The sequence below is a fragment of the Rhododendron vialii genome, chromosome 6a (assembly GCF_030253575.1).
Source record: "Rhododendron vialii isolate Sample 1 chromosome 6a, ASM3025357v1".
NCBI lineage: Eukaryota > Viridiplantae > Streptophyta > Magnoliopsida > Ericales > Ericaceae > Rhododendron > Rhododendron vialii.
This window is the reverse complement of record NC_080562.1, coordinates 27,712,985-27,731,243: the sequence shown is the minus strand read 5'-3', so window position 1 is coordinate 27,731,243 and position 18,259 is coordinate 27,712,985. Positions and strand designations below refer to the sequence as shown.

At 39.9% G+C, this 18,259-nt stretch overlaps 2 pseudogenes; one reads left to right on the top strand and one right to left on the bottom strand.

Moving 5' to 3' along the window:
- Window positions 1-572: 572 nt before the first annotated feature.
- On the bottom strand, window positions 573-14,699 carry LOC131328572 (uncharacterized; annotated as a pseudogene).
- LOC131331698 (small nucleolar RNA R71) lies at window positions 9,356-9,448 on the top strand (annotated as a pseudogene).
- Window positions 14,700-18,259: the final 3,560 nt, after the last annotated feature.

Sequence of the window (18,259 nt, the reverse complement as noted above, 5' to 3'; positions counted from 1 at the left end):
ACATGACAATCGCAGAACTCTCCACTGTTTGACGCGAACACTCACTGCTTACTGAGGCAAGAGGCTCGATTACTAAGTGAAAAGCCCGAAAAAGCATGCACTTTATTCATTTTTTTTTTTTTGGGAAAGGACATTAAGCATTCCAATAAGACATCTGACCCATACTAAGGCATCAAGAATATATGTACGGCACTCGAGGTCAATTTCAACTCTAAGTGTGACGGTGCTCGTGCAAAGGCATGTATACGAGTGACTAATTGCTATCCAAATATAGGTGATACAAACCAGGTAGGTGCCTCTCATCAATGCCTATGTTCACAAGTTTAACTCTATCAATGAATTCATATCAAGACTCCAACTTGGGCAATAAACAAACCAGCACTAATCAAGAACCAATAGCCATGTCGGAAATCATAATCAAGTATCCAAAATAATTTTTTTTTTTACTCATTTTTTTCTTTTTTTTTTAAGAGAAACAACAAAAAATGGTTGACTACGGACTCTATGCATTGAACAGACATAAATAATAAGTGAACCCTCCCCCAAACCTAAATGTGACAGTGTCCTCAATGTCATGAATGCAAGCGCTTAAAAAGAGATGGACTGTAGTATAAAGGTGAGAAAGGGTAGGATACACCTAGTAAGCACGATGAGATTGAATTATGCGACACCTGCAAAACAAATTATGGAAACACAAGAAAAGAAAAGAATACACTAACCAAAAGTAAATAAATGAAGTTAGAATTTTTTTTTCTTTTTTAAAATCAAATATTGAATAAAATAATAAATAAAATAAGATAAAATACTACTCTAATTGAGTACTATACAGTAGCATACAAAGATGGCTAAAGTTGGGTAGACTAAACGGTCAATCTTGATAAACAGGATCTCCTCTACTTCCAGACTTTTCAATTCTATAAACGGTTTCAACCGCTGCTCATTCACTTTGGACACGGAACCATCTTTAGGATTCTCAATTTCAACTGCCCCATGCGGATAGCTAGTACGAACGATAAAAGGGCCGGACCATCGAGAACGAAGTTTGCCTGGGAATAAATGCAAACGAAAATTATAAAGAAGGACTTTTTGACCAGAAGTGAAAGATTTTTTAAAAATATTTTGATCATGGACCCTTTTCATACGGTCCTTGTATGATTTGGCACAGTCGTAAGCATCATCCCGAATTTCCTCTAGCTCAAGAAGTTGAAGCTTTCTGCGAACACCTGCCTTGTCAAGATCAAAATTGAGTTTTTTGGTAGCCCAATATGCCTTGTGTTCTAGTTCTAAAGGTAAGTGACATGCCTTGCCATAGACAAGTCGGTAAGGAGACATTCCAATGGGAGTTTTAAATGCCGTATGGTAAGCCCATAATGCGTCATTAATGCGTAAAGACCAATCTTTCCGATTAGGGTTCACTGTTTTTTCAAGTATATTTTTAATCTCCCTATTAGATATCTCAACTAGACCACTGGTCTGGGGGTGATAAGCAGTTGCAACTTTATGCGTTATGATATATTTTTTCATTAAATGCTCAAATACTCGATTGCAAAAATGCTTACCGCCATCGCTAATAATAGCACGTGGTGTCCCAAAACGAGCAAACACATTATCTTTCAAAAACTGGACCACCACTTTGTGATCATTAGTTTTACATGCAATGGCTTCAATCCACTTAGAAACATAATCAACAGTGACAAGGATATATAAATTACCAAAGGAATTAGGGAATCACTACTACAATAATAGATAAATACCACGCTAAGGAGATTCACAAAGATCACGGTTTTCTGTGAAAGTGTGATAAAAAATTATAGGCTAACTTTTTAATCTCAGTTTAAATCAAAAGCTGAGATAAAAAGTGGCGCTTAGCCACCGAAAAGAGCAAGATAATAGATCTCACTCTTGCGACGAGATAAAAGAAAAAAGATCTCACCCTTATAGTGTGATAGAAGACTTATAAAGACCTCGCTCATACGGTGAGATAAAAAAAAAAAGTCCTCACCCTTAAGGCGTGATAAAAAATAAAGGCGAGATAAAAGATCTCACTCTTGTGGCAAGATAAAAGAATGAGAAAAACCGGCGGGAAGTTCAGAATTTTTGCGTGAGCGCCGCTTTTCATTTAGGCATGCTAGGCAAAGTAATTGAGAGGTTATGTGCACAAAACGACGTCGTTTCACTTTAGCCCAAACTAAGCCCTACTTACACTCTCCACTCACACGAAGCTTACTCATCCTCCTGGCCTTGGCCTCTCCAGTACAGCTTTCATCTTCATCCCCGTCCTCACACACCGCCGCCTCTTCGCCCCCATCCTCACACGCTGCCGCCGCCTCATCTCTCTTCACCACCACCGTGAAGCACTTTCCACTCACACGAAGCTCACTTATCCTCCTGGCCTCTCCAGTACAAGTTTCATCTTCATCCCCATCCTCACACGCCGCCGCCTCTTCTCCCCCATTCTTACACGCTGCCGCCACCGCCTCATCTCTCTCCGCCGCAGCCGTGAAGCAAGAAACGGCGCGCTCCCTCTCTGTGATTTCTTGTATTCCTCCATTATCCTTCTCCAAAATGTCTTCTGATTCAATCATCGGTATGTAAAATCGCATGGGAGATGACAATTTTCGTATATTTTTATTGCATTAATGTAGTCAACCTTTCGTTTTGACACATTCAGTAGACTCGCATGTTCTAATTTAATCATCGGTAATCATCGATAACTAATATATTGAGTTATTGATCTATTGGGAATTCAGTTGATAAAATTTTTTCCTTTAGGTACTGTGTGTGTGGGAATCCATTCACCTGTTGCTTTGGTACAACAGAGATGTCATTCTGGATTCAGCTGTTGCCATTACCTAGGCAATGTTACTTGGGACAAATTTGATCACATTTGTGTTCTAAATTTCAAGGGTAGATTTTGCAAAAACGGTTCTCCCGTTTTCCCTTGCCTTTTTGTTTTGTTGTGTTATTGTTCCTTCTTCTTTCCTTTACACTATAAGCTTCTATCCTAATTTTGGTGACACAATTGCCGGTATAACCTTCTATGTAATTTTATGATCAACTTTGTCTGCCACATCTCTAGGCGCATTTAGTGACCACTGCTTTACTATTAGTCTCACCTGTGCAGTCAAATAACCATCCTAATGGTAGTACTGAGAACTTCAAGGTTCAGTCAGTTGCCAGAGTTTGGTTCTAAAGATGTGTTTTCTGCTACTTTTTTCTTGGAGTTCTTGTTTAGTTCACATGGTGATCACCCCAGCATATGCGAGAGTACACCTCATTGTGATTCCTGATGTTGGTCACCAACCATATCTAGTCATGAGCAATAAGAGTGTGCACCTGCTGTCAACCTTTTGCGTGGGTCGGTATCTGGGTACGTTCATCCCATTAAGGTCACATTGCAAAGTTATGTTTCTTAATTCCATGAGTGTACATGTTCTGAAGATGTGGAGTGTTATTATAGTGTCTTATTGCAACAGTTACATACACTTATGAATTATGTAATAAAAAATCATGACTTTGCTGCAACAACGTGAAAACAGGGACGAACAACTGGATATTTTACTCGGCATAAAGTTTTTGAAAGCTCTATATGAGGCATATTTAGTGTTTCTCGTAGGATATATGGGGATTTCTAATAATGGAGTTCTTCATTTTACCCACGTAACTAACTTTAGGTCTCTAGATGGTTGGCTCCCTATCCTTGCCCTTGTCTTCTCCTATGGTTGCAGAAGTTGATGTTCCTTGTACGAATCCAATGTCTTGTTGAATGTCAACTTCAGATCCCAGTGCTTTGTGATATTGTAATGTTGAGTTTCAATTTGGCTAAGACGTGATTTAGAAAGAATATAAACCCAGCTTGCGTGGTTTAGTTTCGGTTTAGGTTGGTACAAACAAGCTTAGTTTAGCCGAGGAAACTTCAGTTCTTGGATTAGGTGTTGTTCACTAAAGCTTGGTTTTAGGCTATGGAAACATGGACATACATGAATATACTTTGCCATACTTGAATGTATATACAAACATATGTATGATATTTGATATGTAGCCATGCAGTAAGATACTTCATAGAAGGGAGAAGTGTCTTAGAGAGGCAAGCGTGAGGCGTGTGCGTCTCATGAAGGCCACCGATTTTGTAGTTTGTGATGCTCTATTTCCAATATCTTCTATTGTTCAAGTAGTAGATTTCTTTCGGTCCAATATCTCACCATTCGGTACTTAGCCAAATATGTATTGTGAGTTCTGTTGATCCTATTGTTGGCCAATGCAATCATGGTTGTCCAGCTTTATGATTTCATTGTGAAATATGACAAGGCTACTTTATGCCCGGATATGTGTTTTTATGAATGGTAATTTCAAGATCTTCTCTTGACTGCAGACTTGTGCTTTCAGTATGCTAATGTAGTTAGTTTTTTGCTTTTTTGTTTTCTGCTGGATTTAAGCATTGGAGTTCTTGATGTTGCTACTTTTTGTTTTCTGGTGGATTTAGGCATGCTCTGAGGGACGAAGTGCTTGAAATTGGCTTCAGAGAATGAAGAAGTGCTTGAAATTGGCTTCAAAGAATGAAGAATTCGTTGTAGCTTAGGATATAACTCCGTGCTTGTGGTTCAATTAGTTTTCTTTGTCCTTTTTATTGTTAAGCTTTTGTTCTGCATTTTTTATGCATTTTCAGAAATTTGATTGACGGTAGGTTAATTCAAATGTAGGCTTTCCGGCACGATGTTTCTATCTATGACCTGTTTTGTGCAAGATGCAATATCAGTTATGCATATTTCGTATTGCAATGTCTTTTGTTCTGGAGAAGATAGCTACGGGTTGAATACATATTTTACGTGTATTTATTATTGGTTAGAGATTCGGGCATTCGGGCATTTTTTAAATGCACAAAAAAAAAAAAAGATAGCATCTTTCAATCACATTTCTAGACTGTGATGATAACAACATTTAATCACGGTTTTAGACGAAAACTGTGATCTAAAAAACAGAAAAGATCACACCTAACTATTTTCCATCTCATTTTTTAGACATGAAAGATCACAGTGTTTGGTGGTGATTGTTATCTACATATAATCACGGTTTTTTAGGAAGAGTGTGATCAAAACTCGAAAAAAAACACGGAAATGAGTTTCCATCTCAGTTTTTCTTAGAAACGATCACGCTTTTTGGGTGTGATTGTTTCTATCTTTCAATCATGGTTTATAACCGTGATAAAAGAGAGTGACTTACAATCACACCCAGATCTATCACGGTAGGAGGAGTGTGATAGAAGACTAACTATCACTGTCAATAACTGTGATTGTTATGCTTTATTGTAGTAATGAATGGACCCATAAAATCAATGCCCCGTACATCGAATATCTCTATAATCAGAATTGGGTTAAGAGGCATCATATTTCTCCTTGTAATACGACCTAATTTTTGACAACGCTCACAAGCTATACAGTATGCATGCGAATCTTGAAAAATAGAAGGCCAATAAAATCCACACTGCAAAATTTTTGCAGCCGTCTTTTTAGCACTAAAATGGCCTCCACATGCATAATCATGACAAAAAGAAATGACACTTCGTTGGTCACTTTCAGGAATGCACCTTCTAATAATCTGGTCAGGGCAATATTTAAACAAGTATGGATCATCCCAGAAGAAGTACTTAACCTTGGATAAAAATTTAGGTTTATCATGTTTGGGCCAATGCACAAGTATCTCTCCAGTTACAAGATAATTTACAATATCTGCAAACCAAGGTGCAGATAATTGAGACACATGCATCAATTGTTCATCAGGAAAAGTTTCAGAGATGGGCAATGAATCCTCGGTGAACTCTACAATTAATCTAGACAGATGGTCAGCTACCACATTCTCAGAGCCTTTTTTATCTCGAATCTCAATGTCAAATTCTTGCAGTAACAAAATCCATCGAATTAATCTAGATTTAGCATCTTTTTTAGACAACAGATACTTCAATGCAGCATGATCCGAATAGACTAAGACCTTAGAACCCAATAAATAAGTTCTAAACTTATCAAGTGTAAAAACAACTGCTAACAACTCCTTTTTTGTAGTGGAATAGTGTAATTGTGCGTCATTTAACGTCCTACTAGCATAATAAATTACATGAGGGAGCTTATCGACACGTTGTCCTAAAACAGCGCCTACTGCGTAATTAGAGGCATCACACATAATTTCAAAAGGGACATTTCAATCGGGTGGTCGAATTATAGGGGCGGAGGTCAACTCACTTTTTAATCTCTCAAAAGCATGAAGGCACTCCTTGTTGAACACAAAGGGGGCATCTTTGGCCAACAAATTACATAGAGATTTAGCAATTTTACTAAAGTCTTTATTGAACTTCCTATAAAAGCCCGCATGACCCATAAATGATCTAATCTCCTTTACAATACGTGGGGGTGGAAGGTTAGATATCAAATCAATTTTAGCTTTATCCACTTCAATACCTTTATGCGAGATGATATGCCCTAATACAATTCCTTGCTTAACCATAAAGTGACATTTTTCCCAATTAAGCACAAGTCTTTTTTCTTTACATCGCACTAACACTAAGGTCAAATGGTGTAAGCATTCATCAAAAGAAGATCCAAAAATTGAAAAATCATCCATAAACACTTCCAAAAAACGTTCTACCATGTCAGAAAAAATACTAACCATGCATCGCTGAAAGGTGGCTGGTGCATTGCATAGTCCAAATGGCATGTGGCGGTAGGCAAAAGTACCATAAGGGCATGTGAACGTAGTCTTTTCTTGGTCTTCCGGTGCAATGGGAATTTGATTATAACCAGAATAACCATCGAGAAAGCAATAATACTCATGTCCCGCTAACCTTTCTAACATTTGGTCAATAAACGGTAAAGGAAAATGATCTTTTCGTGTCAAGAAATTTAATTTTTGATAGTCTATGCAAACACGCCAACCTGTTTGAACACGAGTGGGAACTAATTCATTATCTTCATTTTTTACTACCGTCACACCCGATTTCTTAGGAACAACTTGAACAGGACTCACCCAACTGCTATTAGATATTGGATAAAAAACGCCAGCATCTAAAAGCTTAAGAATTTATGCTCTAACTACTTCTTGCATTGCAGGATTTAGACACCTTTGTGGCTCACGTGAAGTTTTAGCATTTTCCTCTAAATGGATTCTATGCATGACCAATGAAGGACTAACTCCCGTGATATCATTTATGGACCACCCTATTGCTTCCTTGTGCTCTTTTAGGACATTCAACAATTTTTGTTCTTGTGTATCATCTAAATCTGAAGCTATGATTACTGGTAAAGACTCACAAAGGCCAAGGAATTTGTATTTGAGAGTGTTTGGCAAAGGTTTGAGTTCTAACTTAGGTGGCTCCACTATAGATGGAAGTGCTGGTGGTGTAGACAGTGAAAGAGGAACAACTTTTGGTTGCCATTCATCAATGCTCATTAACAAGGCAACATCTAATAATGCATTAACTTGCTCAATTGATTCATCTATGTCAAATTCACATCCAAAATGAGCTAGACAAGCTTCTAAGGGATCCTCATAACTTGACTGAACAAAAGTATTTTCAACCAAAGTGTCTATCATACAAATTGTACTAACCTCATCTTCATCTAGTGGTTGCTTGCTTGTATTAAAAATATTTAGCTCGACAGTCATATTACCAAATGATAATTTCATCACACCATTTCTACAATTGATTAAAGCATAAGAAGTGGCTCAGAAAGGACGCCCAAAAATAACAGGAATTCGCCCATTAGAGTTTTTGACAGGCTGAGTGTCAAGGACTATGAAGTCCACAGGAAAATATAATTTGTCAACCTTAATTAGAACATCCTCAATGACTCCTCTAGGAATTTTGACAGATCTATCAGCTAATTGGAGTGTTACTTGTGTGGGTTTTAACTCTCCTAACCCTAATTGTGAGTACACTGAGTAAGGTAATAAATTGACACTCGCCCCCAAATCTAACAAAGCCTGATCGATATGATGGTTACCTATAACGCAAGAAATTGTTGGACAACCAGGGTCTTTATATTTTATTGGAATTTTGCATTGGATAATGGAGCTAACCTGTTGAGTTAAAAACGCCTTCTTTGGAACATTTGTCTTCCTTTTTATAGTGACTAGATCTTTCAAAAATTTAGCGTACGAGGGCACTTGTTGAATGGCATCTAAAAATGGAATATTGATTTGTACTTGCTTAAACACTTCTAGAATGTCTCCAAATTTTGCGCCTTTCTTAGGAGCTATTAGTCTATGAGGATAAAGAGCTTTAGGGACAAAGTTCCTAACAGGTGGCTCTATTTCAAGTGGTGGAAAAATAGACTCTTGAACTTTAGTAGGATCAACATGATTTTCTTCTTTATCAGCTTCAACTAATTCCTCTGTTGGCATACTAACTTTATTATCAACTTCTTTCCCGGATCTAAGGGTAATGATTGATTGAACATGGTGTTGCTTGTTTGAATGAGTAGAGGTGGTGCCTATAGAAAATTGCCCTTTTGGATTCACTAGAGTTTGACTCAAAAACTTCCCTTTCTCTCTCTCTGCAAGTTGACTAGCTAATTGACCCATTTGATTTTCAAGTTTAGTGATGGCTTGAGCGTGCAAGTGAGTTGAATTTTCAATTTTAGCATCATTTTTTTCAATTTTAGCCATGATTGCTTTAAGGGTGTCCTCTAAGGATGATTGTTGCTGTGGTGCAACAGATTGGAAGTTCGGTTGAGACACGGGAGTTGGAGCATAAAAAGGTTGAGATTGAGGAGGGTATGATTGTGTAGGAGGACGAAAACCTGAGGGAGATTGATTTTGTGAATGAAAAGGTTGCCCACCTATATTTGCAGTAGGTTGGTTCTGACGCCATGAAAAGTTTGGATGATTTCGCCAATTTTGGTTGTATGTTTCCGAAAAAGGACTAGCAAATGATTTTCCATAATTATTGAGCGCGTTCGCTTGTTCAACATAGCTGTCAGAGTATCCAATAATGGAAGGACATGTTTGTGTTGTATGCACATGACTACTGCAAAGAGAACACACCTCACTTTGAACTTGATTGGCTGACTCCATAGTTTTACTTAAAACTAATGCCTCAACCTTTCGAGTAAGATTATCTAACTTTACTCTCACATCTGAATCCTCTTTCACTTCATATACTCCCCCTCTCTTAGATGTAGAAGATTGTTTATCTCTATGAGAAGTAAAATCCCACTGTTGAGAGCTCTCAGACAAATTTTCAAGAAATTCATAAGTTGCATCGCCCCTAAGATTTAGAAAACCACCCCCGTTCATTGACTCAAGCATATTGCGGTTAGGCTGAGTTAAACCATTATAAAAAAATTGAACTAGTCTCCATGTTTCAAAACCATGAGGGGGGCACTTTAAATCTCTCCCAACTCTCACAAAATTTTTCATGTTCTTCTTGACAAAAATCAGTAATCTCCCTCCTTAGAGTAGTTGTTCTTGACATTGAAAAGAATTTTGAAAGAAACTTTTTGACGAGGATGTCCCATGAAGTGATTGAGCCAGAGGGTAGAGAATTTAACCATGCCTTTGCTTTATCTTTCAGGGAGAAGGGAAAAAGGTGCAATTTAACAGACTCCTCAGAAAAATTTTGAAACCTAAAGGTAGCACAAATTTCAAGAAATTTTTTGACATGCATGTATGGATCCTCTCGTTCAATCCCATGAAACTGAGGAAGAAGTTGTACTATGTGATGTTTCAGCTCAAAATGTGTCACATTTGTCATGGGTAACACAATACAAGAAGGAGGATTTGTGGTTATAGGTGAGAACAACTCTCTTAAAGGTTTTGTATCTTCAGCAACTTCCGCCATTTTTAATTGAGTATGTTCCACTCTTTGAATGTTTAAGCTGCGTCTAAAGGTTCTCTCAATTTCTGGATCAAGAGGTATTAATTCTAAGTTTTTCGAACGGCAACCAAACATAAACTTTCGAATGAAAGCAAATAAGAGGAATAAACTGAAAGAATAAAAATAAAAATAATAATAAATGCGGCAGAGCAGAAGTATCTAATGCTAAGAGTGACTTCCTTCTTTTTTTTTCTTTCGGCAAACATTGACTCACCAACACATTAATAAGAAAACAATAAATAATAATAGTAAAGTAAATTCTACTAACCTTCAATTGGTTGCTTCTAACTCCAACCACAGTAGGTGCACGGAGATTGCAGTGGTTCCCAAAAATTATTTCAATCAAGCACTTGTAGCCAACTTGGAAATCTCTGCCGATAAAAACAAATAAAAAGCAGCTCTACTGTGTGACTAATAAAGAGACAGCAACCAAAAAAAATACTTAGCAACAAAATAATAATAATAATAATAATAATAATAATAATAATAATTACTTCTAATAAGAGATTCACGGTATAGCAAATGCACGTGATGAATTTATTTTTTTTCTTTTCAATGCTAACTAAACAAGTAGAAGAGTGAAATCAATTCAAATATCTAGATTTCCTAAAAAAAAAAATATTAAGTCCCCAGCAACGGCGCCAAAAACTTGATGTGAAATTTTAATGTACTCGCAAGCGCACGAATAGTACCGAAGTATAGTAATGCAAGAGCGAGGTCAAACCCACAGGGACTTATGATTTTTTATAGGAAAACTAAATAATTTTAAAGTGATTAAACCCTAACCTAATTGACAAAAAGTTGTGATTGATTCTTAAACTAAAAGTGAAAAGTAAAAACAATGAACTAAATTATCAGAGACGAGAAAATTAAAGCTTCTTTTTAATCAAAGGAGAAAATACTAGGGTTTCGGAATCCACACCCATTAACTAGTATCATTATATATTCATGATCATTAACTTTACCCAAAATTTCTTCATGATAATCTGAAAGCTAATTCTGTTACCATGGAAAGTATTATCGTGAAAGAAAATCAAAAAGTCTAATGTTTGTTCCTCTCCGCTCGCAAGTATAAAACCAAATCATTAATTGTATCCGCTTTTAACAAATCACAATAAATATCCAGTTTTATAGTTAACAATGAAAATCCAGCGTTTAATGTTAAAGACAATTCCAAATCATGAGAAAAACATGAACAGCTTACGAAAGAAAACGAATAATGATTTCTCCTAATTTTTCTTCGCTGCGCCGGGATGGTGCTTTGCTTCGTGATCTCCAATCTGTATATATCTAGCCGAACCCTTTTGTTTGCTTTATAATGTGTCCGAGTAATTCTGTTAATGGAAAGAGAATAATTTTTTGGTTTTCAAACTTTTCTAATACACTGAGGCCTTGATTTCTTCCCACGTTGCTAGACCTTGGCATCTTGTACTGCTTACCAAAAAAGTTGTATGGTGACAAATAGGAAATGTACAATAGCAAATTAATTTCCTTTTTTGCTCTTGATCTCGGACCCACCAGTTAAAATAACTCAGCCGGCACCATGAGGTTGTTTGAATCCAACGACCGAAATATAAGTTGTATATCATTTTTTTCTTTGCAAGTTAATAAATCAATATAAGTTTCCAAAAGGAGAATAATAATAACCAATTAAGCATAATTAAGAACTAACATGATATGATATAGGGCTTCTATGTGTCGATATTTTATGCTCATCAGCGGGCAAGTGTGCCCAATTGATATAGTAACAGCATTGGGCCTGCGTGCCCTTTCTTCGATGCTTGGGCAGACGTGCCCCAGAGATATGCTTTGCTTGGCCTTGGGCCGACATGCCCTTGATGTCCACAAGATTCCACAGCTTGTGGGTTACAGATACTAGGGTAGCAATGTAAAAATTGCATTTTTCAGTTTATCGATATGTAAACCATCTGCTAATATCTAATTTGCATTGACAAGTGAACTGAGTCAATACACAGAGACATATGTATGTACAGACTCTCCTAGCTCGAACGAAAAAGGAGGAAGAGCCCCAGGATACGACGTGAACTCTTAGACACATGGAAATAATGAAATTTTGGGCATTAACGTCCCAAAACTCAAACATCCCCTTAGACAGGTGAAACTGATGCTTATGCAAGGTCAAATAGATACAAAGACCTACACGAACAGACAAAACTAGGAAAAACATCCCGAAATGACAATGGATTGAAAACTAGAGAAATGCCACAAAGACGGACATATGATGCAAATGATGACACATATAGGCCCGGACTGAAACCGACACCCCCGTGCAGTTACATTGGGTCTGCACGGTATGATAAAACTTGGCAAAAAGCCCCTTGAACAGGACTCGAAGGCAGTAGCTGACTGCTATTGAGCTGCTGCGCTAATTGAAAAGCGCGCGCAGGGTTGAGACCAACGCACATAACTATGAACAAGTGCACGTGAACCTCAAACTAGCACGCGTGACTACAAATCTGTTGCAGCTGCTTTCACGAGACATCGCTGAACTTAGAATAAACTGTGAGCCGTTAGGCGTCGCTAGCATTTCGTTCTGTTTTTGATGCTTAAAATCTTTTAAGGCTTTTGCTCAGCTTTGAAATTGAAGTAGTAGTTGAAAATAAACTTGAAAGATGAAAGGTTTCTCCCTTCTTCTACACAGATGAAGCTTGTCTACTTCTCGACCATGACGATGCATGAAAGCCTTGGATCAAATTGATAGATTATGACCGAGTCTCAAAAAGAGATTGCCTACGTATCCCATGCTAGGGAATCAGGTCAAATCGTAGTTCAGGCTAAGGTTCACTCGAGTATTTTACCTTACCTTTTACGCTCTAACTTTTGCTTAGAACCGCCCATTCGGGTTTTCGGTCTAGCGAGCTTTTGAATATTTCCTTTACTTTTGCCTAAACCGCCTTCATAGGTTTCGATCTAGCAGGCTGCCCTAACTTTTGCTTGGAACTGCCCACCCTTGGGGTTTTCAGCCCAACGGCTTCTCTCAAGGAAAAGACTTTTGAATTGATCTATGATGACCAAGATATTGAATTTATTGCTGTCGAGATCGATGATGTTTGGTTGTAGCCCCAGATAAAGCGGCTTTTGATAGCACAGGGTCAAGAGTGTTTCAATTGACATGCCTGGCTCCAGGCCAATTTTGAACTTTCTAACTTGTGCTTGGCGAAAGACTGTTCCTGCAAACTTGAACATGGTATGTGGCGCTGGACCTTCTGAGCTTCTGCTTTTTGGCTTGGCATCTGGTAGCAGGGGGATTCAATGTTCCTTTATCTCGGGATCAACGCCGGGCGTGTATTTGTGAGACCATGCCAAGACGTTGATGAACTTTTTGAGCTTGTCTGACCGGGCACAATGCTTCTTTGCGATAGCGTTGAACCAGTTTGAACCATTCGAAGGTCTACCTCATCTTTCCAATTTATTTGAAAACTATTATTTCAATTAATAGGCTGAGCATGCCTTTCGTCTTCCCTTTCGGCGAGGAAACACATTTCCTTGGGGATGATCCCATCGAAATCTATCCCTTCGTCGTCAGGGTCGACACAGTTTATTCAAAAGCCAGCAAAGTACTTAGAAGCAAGATAATGCATATCATAAAGAAAGCCCCGGGGTTGCCAAGTACAGCAGACTTAAAACTTGAAACAAAAGCTATGATGTGGAGGGCCCAGAGGCACAACCTCCGACTCAGAGCTAGACTTAGACATACTCAAAAGACTCGTGTCAAACTCAGACAAAACGCCAATGCAAACTAGACGCGATTTGAAATTGTAATTTTAACAGCTACCCTTAGCTTCCACAAAACAAAGTAAGATCCAGCGAGAGTCAGGCCCAAGCAACAGTACTTTGGCTTCTTCAGCTTCTTTGACCAAACCTACTTGGTGCTCCTTTGAACAATGGACCTCAGTAAGTCAGTCTTCCCCTTTGCAAACTTCTTATCACTGTTAATCCAGGCGTCGGCAGCGAAGACCTCAATTGCCCAACCTACAGCCATCATGTTAATCTTCGGTTCAAACGGGATGGATACAATTGGTTTGGGTTGGCTTTCTGGGACGATATAGTGGCTAGGGTTGAATATGGTGGAGCTCAGGTTGATTTGAGTGGAGATGATAGATATCTGGCCAACTAGAGGGTCAGAGTTGTATTGAGGCAAGGAGTTGGAAATGACGTTGGGCTTTGGTGGAACTTGAACCGTGCCATTGTCAATGAGATCTTGAATCTCATGTCGAAGATGATAGCATGCGTCAGTGGGATGGCCAAGCATTTGGTGGAAGGCACAGAAGAGGTGAGGTTTGTAACCAGAAGGTAGGACTTTTGGCGAGGAAGTTGGGGTCAAGGGTTTGAGATGCCCAGACTTGACGAGTTTTTCCATCACTGTGGACAAAGATGCCTCGAAGATAGAGAAATTCCGAGGCTGGGTTTGGGCCCAGTAGCTTTGGGCATTTTGAACCTGATTGACATCGGCAGCACGATTGGAGTCAAAAGTTGGAGCATCGCTCTTACTTGTAGTTGTGTTGGAGTAGTTGCTGTTACCGAACGACACGCTACTATTTCCAGAATAGGGCCACGGCATCGCTTTCTGTGAGGAAGACTCTCCCCTAGGTAGAATTCCACTCTGCAGTGCATCCTCAATGGCTAGGACAGACTCGAAGAAAGTCTCAAAGTTGGCAGATACTTGAATGAGCACGAGGTGCTTGGCGAAGTCAGGCTGAAGATTACGGGAGATGATACGGAGTTGATCCCTCTCGCTCGGGCGCTCAGTCATTAGAGTGGCTTTGGCTCTCCACCTTTTGACAAAGTCCCCAAAGGATTCCTTTGCTTCCATTTTGGTGGACTCCAACTCTTAAATAGTCATCTTGAGCTGAGAGTTGTAGTTGTACTGTGCAACAAAGGTAGCCCCTATGTCCTCCCAAGTTCTTCTTTTGGAGATGTCGAGTGACATGAACCAATGAAAGGCGGGCCCAGAGAGAGTTTGAGGAAAAAGCTGAGACATGGCCTCACTTTCCACCCTTAGCAGCTTCATGGCAGCATGATAGCCAAAGAGATAAGTCTTAGGATCACCGCTTCCGTCGAACTTAACCAAATCAGGCATCTTGAATCTATCAGGAAGCCTAGCATTAGGATACAAACAGATACAATCCAGGTCAATTCCTCCTGCGTTGATCTTCTCAAATTTTGAGACAGCTTCTTCCAGTTTAGCCATCTTGGCCATGAGATCTGCTATGTCAGGGTTTTGAACAGGCCTAATAACGGCGGGGTTTGGATTTGGAGCAGGCACACGAGCCTCTCTAGGGGTGGGCTGAACAATGAGCCGACCTTCATGGTTTGGATCCTCAACAAAGACGGGTTCTGCATGAACATCCTCATCGTCCTCGCCTTCCTCGTTGAGCACTGGAGGAAGACGAGTGTTGATAAGGTTATTTAGGCGAGTGATGGAGGCATCAGTCTGAGTGGCCCTCTGTTGCATAGCAGTGATACTGTTCTAGAGGTTTGTGAGCATGATTTCCAGAGTGAGCGATTGCGGTTGATCTGCCATGACAGGTTTTTCAATGGAGCTTGATGAAGAAGCTGAAGATGGGGAAGCCGGCGGCGTGGCTTTTTGTAATATCTATGGCGAACCCGACTGTAGGGCGGCCAACAATGATCTTGGAGAAGCCTCCATTGTGATTGACAGGGAATCTAGCCTGACAAGTCTTTTAACCGAATTCTAAAGACGTTCCCAAGTAGGTTTGGTGCTTCCTTTCGGTACTCTTTTGTTTGGTACAATGGCTTTGAACTAGACAGTAAAGTAAGTGAAAGCTCAGTGACGTTCCTGCAACATGCTATGTACAAGAATAAAGCAATGTACACGTCATCTTCGTCGGTGTCCTCCTAGACTCTACAACTACAGACAAGTCTGTCTCATGATGTTCGGACGCTGCTAGAATCCTCAAAAATCTTTTCCAGGGTGTATCCTTTAAATAGATCAACTTGGACTACGAACCAGAAAACCAGACATGCAGTAACCAGAAAACCAGATAACCAGAATAACCAAACGAATCGTGCTCTGACTGCCATCAGAGCGCCCAACGGTGCATGCACCCGAAGGTGCTCAAATTTGCTGCATATGGATCAAGTCCACACAATGCTGGAACTTGACCCCAGTGACAACCTTAGTCATCATATCAGCCGGATTGTCCGCAGTACCAATCTTCTCCAACAGAATATCCCTTTCATCAATGATCTCACGAACAAAGTGAAAGCGGACATCAATATGTTTGGTCCGAGCATGATGCACCTGATTCTTCGCAAGATGAATTGCACTCTGACTGTCACAATGAACGACGTGATCTTGCCCAACACCCAAATCAACCATCAACCCATGCAACCAGATCGCCTCCTTTATGGCTTCAGTCACAGCCATATATTCGGCCTCGGTAGTGGACAGTGCAACCGTCGACTGCAAAGTACATCGCCAACTCACAGGCCCACCAGCCATGGTAAACATATACCTAGTTGTTGAACGACGCTTATCCAAATCACCCGTATAATCCGAGTCCACAAAACCAAAAACCAGATCACAAACTGATTCGCACCTTTCGAACTTCAAACCCAAATTCACGGTCCCCAGAACATACCGCAAAATCCACTTAGCCGCTTGCCAATGCACCTTACCAGGATCGTGCATGTAACGACTAACCATACCGACGGCCTGTGCCAAATCAGGCCTCGTGCAGACCATGGCGAAGATCAGACTTCCAACCAAGCTTGCATAAGGAACGGTCGCCATGTATTTTCATTCCTCATCTGTAGTGGGAGATACCGAAGCACTAAGCTCTTAAAATGGGGAGCCAGTGGTACGCTCACCGGTTTTGAGCTACCACCTACACCGAATCGCTCAAGCACCTTCTTCAAATATTGCTGCTGAGTTAGGTGAACAGTGCCCTTCACCCTATCCCGAGTAATCTCCATCCCCAAAATCTTACGTGCCTCCCCGAGATCCTTCATCTCGAATTCCCGACTCAGTTGAATCTTCAACCTGTCTATCTCCGCCTAACTTTTACATGCGATCAGCATATCAACGACATATAAAAGTAAATAAATAAAGGACTTATCCGCAAGCTTTCTGAAATATACACAATGATCAAATTGGCTCCGAGTGTATTTCTGACTCAACATGAAGCTATCAAAACGTTTATACCACTGACACGACGACTGTTTTAACCCGTAGAGAGACTTATGTAATCGACAAACCAACTTCTCCTTACCAGCAACACGAAAACCATCAGGTTGAGACATATAAATCTCTTCCTCCAAATCACCATGTAGGAATGCAGTTTTAACATCTAACTGAGCCAACTCCAAATTAAACTGAGCTACCAAAGCTAGCAAAATGAGAATTGAAGCATGTTTCACAACAGGAGAAAATACCTCATTGTAGTCGATTCCCGCCTTTTGTGCGTAGCCCTTGGCTACCAGCCTAGCTTTGAAGCGAATACCACCCTTCTTTGTTGACTCTTCCTTCTTGGTATAGACCCATTTGCAACCAATCTCCTTCTTGCCTTTCGGAAGCGAAACCAAATCCCATGTCTAATTCTTGTGAAGAAAAGTCATCTCCTCACCCATTGCTTTCTTCCACTCCACAGTTTCTGGACTACCCATAACTTCTTTGAAAGTGGACGGGATGTCAGCATTTATAACGGGCAATGCATAGGCAACCATAGCAACATACCTTGCGGGTACACGGATGACCCTTTTGGGTCGAGATGTTGCAATGGAATCTTTCTGCTGCTGCTGTTGCGAAGAACTGTCTACTGGAACTTCACCCTCAACCGTATCACTATCATTTGATTCAACCCCACTGTCTTCTTCAACTAACTTAATCGGATCTTGAGGAACTACCGAGGTTTCAAACTCCACCTGTTTCTGAGCAACTTTATTACCCACAACCTGCACAGGCGGCTTGATCATCTCAGATTCATTAAAGGTCACGTCGCAGCTAATGATCGCCTTCTTTGAATCGAGACACAACAACTTATATCCCTTAATACCTTCCATAAAGCCCAAGAACAATGCTTTATTGGCTCTAGGATCCAGCTTTGATTCCCAAATATGATAATAAGCAGGGCAACCAAAAATATGTAAGGAATCATAATCTGATGCAGGTTTACCTGACCATACCTCCAATGGCGTTTTACCCTCAAGTGCAACGGATGGCAAACGATTGACCAAATGACATGCATATGTCACTGCTTCAACCCAGAACTGTCTACCCAAACCAGAAGTCGATAGCATACACCACACCTTGTCCAGTAAAGTACGGTTCATCCTCTCTGCCACACCATTTTGTTGTGGTGTGCCTCTCACCGTAAAGTGTCGCGCTATACCAAATTTTTCACAAATATC